Here is a 9,645-nt window from a genome sequence, read left to right on the forward strand (position 1 = left end):
CACCAACCATCACCATCACCACCATCACCACCATCATCACCATCACCACCACCATCACCATCATCACCATCATCACCATCATCATCACCATCACCACCATCACCACCATCATCACCATCACCACCACCATCATCACCATCACCACCATCACCATCACCACCATCACCATCACCACCATCACCACCACCATCACCATCACCACCACCATCACCACCACCATCATCACCATCATCACCATCATCACCACCACCATCACCACCACCATCACCACCACCACCATCACCACCACCACCATCATCATCACCATCATCACCATCATCATCACCATCATCATCACCACCATCACCATCATCATCACCACCATCACCACCATCACCACCACCATCATCACCATCACCACCATCACCACCATCACCATCACCACCATCACCATCACCACCATCACCACCACCATCACCATCACCACCACCATCACCACCACCATCACCACCATCATCACCATCATCACCATCATCACCATCATCACCACCACCATCACCACCACCATCACCACCACCACCATCACCACCACCACCATCATCATCATCATCACCACCATCACCACCACCATCACCACCATCACCACCACCATCACCACCACCATCACCACCACCACCATCACCACCACCACCATCATCATCATCACCATCATCACCATCATCATCACCATCATCATCACCATCATCATCACCACCATCACCACCATCATCACCATCATCATCACCACCATCACCACCATCACCACCACCATCATCACCATCACCACCATCACCACCATCACCACCATCACCATCACCACCATCACCACCACCATCACCACCACCATCACCACCACCATCACCACCATCATCACCATCATCACCATCATCACCATCATCACCATCATCACCACCACCATCACCACCACCATCACCACCACCACCATCACCACCACCACCATCATCATCACCATCATCATCATCATCATCACCATCATCATCACCACCATCACCACCATCACCACCACCATCATCACCATCACCACCATCACCACCATCACCATCACCACCATCACCATCACCACCATCACCACCACCATCACCACCACCATCACCACCACCATCATCACCATCATCACCATCATCACCATCATCACCATCATCACCACCACCATCACCACCACCATCACCACCACCACCATCACCACCACCACCATCATCATCACCATCATCACCATCATCATCACCATCATCACCACCACCATCACCACCACCATCACCACCACCACCATCACCACCACCACCATCATCATCACCATCATCACCATCATCATCACCATCATCACCACCACCATCACCACCACCATCACCACCACCACCATCACCACCACCACCATCATCATCACCATCATCACCATCATCATCACCATCATCATCACCACCATCATCACCACCATCACCACCATCACCACCACCATCATCACCATCACCACCATCACCACCATCACCACCATCACCATCACCACCATCACCACCACCATCACCACCACCATCACCACCACCATCATCACCATCATCACCATCATCACCATCATCACCATCATCACCATCATCACCACCACCATCACCACCACCATCACCACCACCACCATCACCACCACCACCATCATCATCACCATCATCATCATCATCATCACCATCATCATCACCACCATCACCACCATCACCACCACCATCATCACCATCACCACCATCACCACCATCACCACCATCACCATCACCACCATCACCATCACCACCATCACCACCACCATCACCACCACCATCACCACCACCATCACCACCATCATCACCATCATCACCATCATCACCATCATCACCACCACCATCACCACCACCATCACCACCACCACCATCACCACCACCACCATCATCATCACCATCATCACCATCATCATCACCATCATCACCACCACCATCACCACCACCATCACCACCACCACCATCACCACCACCACCATCATCATCACCATCATCACCATCATCATCACCATCATCACCACCACCATCACCACCACCATCACCACCACCACCATCACCACCACCACCATCATCATCACCATCATCACCATCATCATCACCATCATCATCACCACCATCACCACCACCATCACCACCATCATCACCACCATCACCATCATCATCACCATCATCATCACCATCATCATCACCATCATCATCACCACCATCACCACCATCCATCACCACCATCATCACCACCATCACCACCCATGCTTTGTTTGTGTCTTTTGTGTTCACAAACAAAATCGCCAGCGCGCGGTGAACAATGAGCAGAGTGGGTGGGGGGGGGGAGTGGGGGGGGTGGAGGGTGGAGGGGGAGAGTGGGGGGAGGGGGAGAGTGGGGGGGGGGAGTGGGGGGGGAGTGGGGGGGAGTGGGGGGGGAGTGGGGGGGGTGGAGAGGGAGAGTGGGGGGGAGTGGGGGGGGAGTGGGGGGGTGGAGGGGGGGAGTGGGGGGGGGGGAGTGGAGGGAGAGTGGGGGGGGGGAGTGGGGGGGTGGAGGGGGAGAGTGGGGGGGAGTGGAGGGAGAGTGGGGGGGGAGTGGGGGGGTGGAGGGAAAGAGTGGGGGGTGGGGAGTGGGGGGGTGGAGGGTGGAGGGGGAGAGTGGGGGGTGGGGAGTGGGGGGGGTGGAGGGTGGAGGGGGAGAGTGGGGGGGGGAGTGGGGGGGTGGAGGGGGAGAGTGGGGGGGAGTGGAGGGAGAGTGGGGGGGGGAGTGGGGGGGTGGGGAGTGGGGGGGTGGAGGGTGGAGGGGGAGAGTGGGGGGGGGGAGTGGGGGTGGAGGGGGAGAGTGGGGGGAGTGGAGGGAGAGTGGGGGGGGAGTGGGGGGGTGGGGAGTGGGGGGGGTGGAGGGTGGAGGGGGAGAGTGGAGGGGGGAGTGGGGGGGTGGAGGGGGAGAGTGGGGGGAGTGGAGGGAGAGTGGGGAAGGAGTGGGGGGGTGGAGGGAGAGAGTGGGGGGTAAGGAGGGGGGGGTGGAGGGTGGAGGGGGAGAGTGGGGGTGGGGAGTGGGGGGGTGGAGGGTGGAGGGGGAGAGTGGGGTGGGGAGTGGGGGGGTGGAGGGGGGAGTGGGGGGAGTGGAGGGAGTGTGGGGGGAGTGGGGGGGAGAGTGGGGGAGAGTGGGGGAGTGGGGGGGAGAGTGGGGAGAGTGGGGGGAGTGGGGGGTGGAGGGGGAGAGTGGGGTGAGTGGGGGGAGTGGTGGGGGGTGGTGGGGGGGAGAGTGGGGGGGAGTGGGGGGGTGGAGTGGGGGGTGGAGTGGGGGGGTGGGGGAGTGGGGGGAGGGGGGGAGTGGGGGGGTGGGGGGGGGGAGTGGGGGGGGGGGGAGTGGGGGGGGTGTGGTGGGGTGGGGGGGGAGTGGGGGGTGGTGGGGGGAGGTGGGTGGGGGGGGGGTGGGGGGGGGTGGGGGGGGGGGTGGGGGTGGGGGGTGGGGGGGGGGGTGGGGTGGGGGGAGTGGGGGGGGTGGGGGGGTGGGGTGGGGTGGAGTGGGGGGGTGGTGGGGGGGGTGGGGGGGTGGGGGGAGTGGGGGGGGGGAGTGGGGGGGTGGGGGGGTGGTGGGGGGTGGGGGAGTGGGGGGGTGGGGGGGGGTGGGGGTGGGGGTGGGGGGTGGTGGGGGGGGGTGGGGGGGTGGAGGGTGGGGGGGGAGTGGGGGGTGGGGGGAGTGGGGGGGTGGAGGGGGGGTGGGGGGTGGGGAGGTGGGGGGGGTGGGGGGTGGGGGGGGAGAGTGGGGGGGGGTGGGGGTGGGGGGGGGAGGTGGGGGGGGTGGTGGGGGGTGGGGGGTGGGGGGGAGAGTGGGGGGTGGGGGGTGGGGGGGGGTGGTGGGTGGGGGGGGGGGGTGGAGGGGGGTGGGGGGGGGGGTGTGGGGGGTGGAGGGGGGGTGGGGGGTGGGGGGGGTGGGGGGGGTGGAGGGGGGAGTGGGGGGGGGGAGTGGGGGGGTGGGGGGGGAGTGGGGGGGGTGGGGGGGTGAGGGGGGGGTGGGGGGGTGGGTGTGGGGGTGGGGGGTGGGGGGTGGTGGGGGGAGTGGGGGTGGGGGTGTGGGGGGGGTGGGGGGGGTGGGGTTGGGGGGGGGAGGTGGGGGGTGGGGTGGGGGGGTGGAGTGGGGGGGGTGGGGGGGGAGGTGGGGGGGGTGGAGGGGGGTGGGGGGGGTGTGGGGGGGTGGGGGGGGTGTGGGGGGTGGGGAGTGGGGGGTGGAGTGGGGGGGGTGGAGGGGGTGGTGAGGTGGGGGGGTGGAGGGGGGGGGGGTGGGGGGAGGTGGGGGGGTGGGGGGTGGGGAGTGGGGGGTGTGGGGGTGGGGGGAGTGGGGGGTGTGGTGTGGGGGGTGGAGGGGGGAGTGGGGGGGTGGGGGGGGGGTGAGTGGGGGGAGTGGGGGTGGGGGGTGGAGTGGGGGGGTGTGGGGGGGGGTGGGGGTGAGTGGGGGGGGTGGGGGGGGTGGTGGGGGTGGGGGAGTGGGGGGGTGGAGGGGGTGTGGGGGGGTGGGGGTGGGGTGTGGGGGGGTGGTGGGTGGGGGGGAGTGGGGGGGGGGTGGGGGGAGAGTGGGGGGGTGGGGGGGTGGGAGTGGGGGGTGTGGGGGGTGTGGGGGGGTGGGGGGTGTGGGGGGGGGGTGAGTGGGGGGGGAGTGGGGGGTGGGGGGGGGTGGGGAGTGGGTGGGGGGGAGTGGGGGGGGAGTGGGGGGGTGGGGGGGTGGGGGTGGAGTGGGGGGTGGTGGGGGGGGAGTGTGGGGGGTGGTGGGGGTGGGGGGTGTGGGGGGAGTGGGGGGTGGGGGGTGGAGGGGGTGGGGGGTGTGGAGGGGGGGTGTGGGGGGGAGTGGGGGTGAGTGGGGGGGGGGTGGAGTGGGGGGGGGGGAGTGGGGGGGTGAGGTGGGGTGGGGAGTGGGGGGTGGGGGGGGGTGTGGTGGGTGGGGGGGTGTGGGGGGGTGGTGGGGGGGGGAGTGGGGGGTGGTGGGGGTGGGGGTGGGGGGGGAGGTGTGGGGGGTGGAGTGGGGGTGGTGGGGGGGAGTGGGGGGGGGAGTGGGGTGTGGGGGGGTGGGGGGGTTGGGGGGTGTGGGGGGTGGGGGGGGTGGGGGGTGGTGGGGGGTGAGTGGGGGGAGTGTGGGGTGGGGGAGTGGGGGGTGGTGGGGGAGGGTGGGTGGGGGGGTGGGGTGGGGTGGTGGGGGGGTGTGGGGGGTGGTGGGGGGTGAGTGGGGGGTGGGGGGTGGGGGGGGGTGGGGGGTGGTGGGGGGGAGTGGGTGGGGGGAGTGGGGGGGGGAGTGGGGGGGAGTGGGGGTGGTGAGTGGGGGGGTGGGGGGGAGTGTGGGGGGGTGGTGGGGGGGTGGGTGGGGGGTGGTGGGGGGAGGTGGGGGGGTGGTGGTGGGGGTGGGGGTGGTGGGGGGAGTGGGTTGTGGGGGTGGGTGGGGGGAGTGGGGGGGAGGGGGGGGGGGGTGGGGGGGTGGTGGGGGTGGTGTGGGGGGGTGGGTGGGGTGGGTGGGGGAGTGGGGGGGAGAGTGGGGGGGAGGTGGTGGGGGGTGTGGGGGGTGTGGGGTGTGGTGGGGGAGTGGGGGGGGTGTGGGGGGTGAGTGGGGGGGGTGGGGGGGGGGTTGGGGGGTGGTGGGGGAGTGGGGGGGTGGGGGGGGTGTGGGGAGTGGGGGTGGGTGGTGGGGGGGAGTGGGGGTGGAGTGGGGGTGGTGGGGGGGTTGGGGGGTGGTGGGGGGAGAGTGGGGGGAGTGTGGGGGAGTGGGGGGGGAGTGGGGGGAGTGGGGGGGAGTGGGGGGTTGTGGGGGTGGGGGTGGGGGGGTGGTGGTGGGGGGTGGGGGAGTGGGGGGTGTGGGGGAGTGGGGGTGGTGGGTGTGGGGGGGGGTGGTGGGGTGGGGGAGTGGGGGGGGAGTTGGGGGAGGTGGGGGGGAGTGGGGGGGGTGTGGGGGTGAGTGGGGGGGGTGTGGGGGGGTGTGGGGGGGTGTGTGGGGGGTGTGGTGGTGTGGGGGAGTGGGGGGTGGGAGAAGGGAGGGGGAGTGGGGAGAGTGGGAGGAGAGTGGAGAGTGGGGGGGAGTGGAGGGGAGAGTGGGGGGAGTGGAGTGAGGGGAGGAGAGTGGGTGGGAGGTGAGATTGGGAGATGAGTGTGGAGAGAGATGGGGGAGTGGGGAGAGGTGGTGGAGTGGAGAGGGAGAGTGGGTATAGAGATGGAGTGATATATATAGATGGGGTGAGATATAGAGAGAGTGGGGAGAGAGATAGAGAGGGGGAGAGAGTGGGGAGAACACACATCTTGAACACATCACACAGCAGGCACGGCATGTACACACACACGCGCATGTACACACACACACGCATGTACAACACACACACGCATGTACACACACACGCGCATGTACACACACACACACACATGTGCACACACACACGCATGTACACACACACGCGCATATACACACAACACACGGCATGTATACACACACACACGCATGTACACACACACACGCATGTATACACACACACACGCATGTACACACACACACGCATGCACACACACACACGCATGCACACACACACACGCATGTACACACACACACGCGTGCACACACACACATGCGTGCACACACACACACACACGCATGTACACACACACACGCATGTACACACACACACACGCGCGTGCACACACACACACGCATGTACACACACACACGCGTGCACACACACACATGCGTGCACACACACACACACACGCATGTACACACACACGAGCATGTACACACACACACACGCATGTACACACACACACGCATGTACACACACGCATGTACACACACACACGCGTGTACACACACGCATGTACACACACACACACACACGCGCATGTACACACACACACGCGCATGTACACACACACACGCGCATGTACACACACACACACGCGCATGTACACACACACACATGCGCATGTACACACACACACGCGTGCACACACACACACACACGTACACACACACACGCATGTACACACACACACGCGTGTACACACACACACACACACGCATGTACACACACACACACGCATGTACACACACACACGCGTGTACACACACACACACACGCATGTACCACACACACACACACGCATGTACACACACACGCATGTACACACACACACACGCATGTACACACACACGCGTGCACACACGCATGTACACACACACGCGTGCACACACACACACACGCATGTACACACACACGCGCATGTACACACACACACACGCGTGTACACACACACACGCATGTACACACACACGCGCGTACACACACACACGCATGTACACACACACGCGCATGTACACACACACACACGCGTGCACACACACACACGCATGTACACACACACACGCATGTACACACACACACACACACACGCATGTACACACACACGCGTGCACACACACACACACGCATGTACACACACACACACGCGTGCACACACACACACGCATGTACACACACACACGCATGTACACACACACGCGTGCACACACACACGCGCATGTACACACACACACGCATGTACACACACACACGCATGTACACACACACACACGCGTGCACACACACACGCGCATGTACACACACACACGCATGTACACACACACACGCATGTACACACACACACGCATGTACACACACACACGCATGTACACACACACACGCATGTACACACACACACACGCGTGCACACACACACGCGCATGTACACACACACACGCATGTACACACACACACGCATGTACACACACACACACGCGTGCACACACACACGCGCATGTACACACACACACACGCATGTACACACACACACACGCATGTACACACACGCATACCCACACGCGTGCACACACACACACGCATGTACACACACACACGCGTGCACACACAACGCGCATGTACACACACACACGCAGGTACACACACACACACGCATGTACACACACACGCGTGCACACACACACACACGCATGTACACACACACACGCGTGCACACACACACGCGTGCACACACACACGCGCATGTACACACACACACGCATGTACACACACACACGCGTGCACACACACCGTACACACACACACGACGCGTGCACACACGAACACGCGCATGTACACACACACACGCATGTACACACACACACACGCGTGTACACACACACACGCGTGCACACACACGCATGTACACACACACGCGCGCATGTACACACACACACGCGCATGTACACACACACACGCGCATGTACACACACACACGCGCACACACACACGCGTGCACACACACACACGCGTGCACACACACACACGCATGTACACACACACACGCGTGCACACACACACGCGTGCACACACACACGCGTGCACACACACACGCGCATGTACACACACACGCGCACATGTACACACACACACGCGTGCACACACACACGCGCATGGTACACACACACGCGCATGTACACACACACGCGCATGTACACACACGCGCACATGTACACACACACGCGTGCACACACACACACGTGCACACACACACGCGTGCACACACACACACACGCATGTACACACACACACGCGCAGCGCATGTACACACACGGGGGGGGGGGGTGGGGGTGTGGGGGCGGGGGGTGGGGGGTCACGACCAAAGTCTGTGACCTCTCTTGACCGATTGGCTCTGGAGCGATGACGATGGTGGTGGTGGTGGTGACGATGGTGGTGACGATGGTGGTGGTGACGGTGGTGGTGGTGACGATGGTGGTGGTGACGATGGTGGTGGTGACGGTGGTGGTGGTGACGGTGGTGGTGGTGACGATGGTGGTGACGATGGTGGTGGTGACGGTGGTGGTGGTGACGGTGGTGGTGGTGACGATGGTGGTGACGATGGTGGTGGTGGCGGTGGTGACGATGGTGGTGGTGACGATGGTGGTGGTGGTGGCGGGTGACGATGGTGGTGGTGGTGACGATGGTGGTGACGATGGTGGTGACGATGGTGGTGATGGCGGTGGTGGTGGTGGCGATGGTGGTGGCGGGTGGCGGTGGTGACGATGGTGGTGGCGGTGACGATGGTGATGACGACAACGATATCGACGATGTCATTATAACGTTGTTAACGTCATCAACGACGTTAACAACGTTCTAGGCAGGTCACATGGTGTAGTTGCGGGTGTAGTGGGCGTGTCCAGACAGGTCACATGGTGTAGTTGCGGGTGTAGTGGGCGTGTCACGGACAGGTCACATGGTGTAGTTGCGGGTGTAGTGGGCGTGTCCAGACAGGTCACATGGTGTAGTTGCGGGTGTAGTGGGCGTGTCTAGGCAGGTCACATGGTGTAGTTGTGGGTGTAGTGGGGCGTGTCTAGGCAGGTCACATGGTGTAGTTGCAGGTGTAGTGGGCGTGTCTAGGCAGGTCACATGGTGTAGTTGTGGGTGTAGTGGGCGTGTCTAGGCAGGTCACATGGTGTAGTTGTGGGTGTAGTGGGCGTGTCTAGGCAGGTCACATGGTGTAGTTGCGGGTGTAGTGGGCGTGTCTAGGCAGGTCACATGGTGTAGTTGTGCGTGTA

The sequence above is a fragment of the Lampetra fluviatilis genome, chromosome 66 (genome assembly GCF_964198595.1).
Source record: "Lampetra fluviatilis chromosome 66, kcLamFluv1.1, whole genome shotgun sequence".
Taxonomy (NCBI): domain Eukaryota; kingdom Metazoa; phylum Chordata; class Hyperoartia; order Petromyzontiformes; family Petromyzontidae; genus Lampetra; species Lampetra fluviatilis.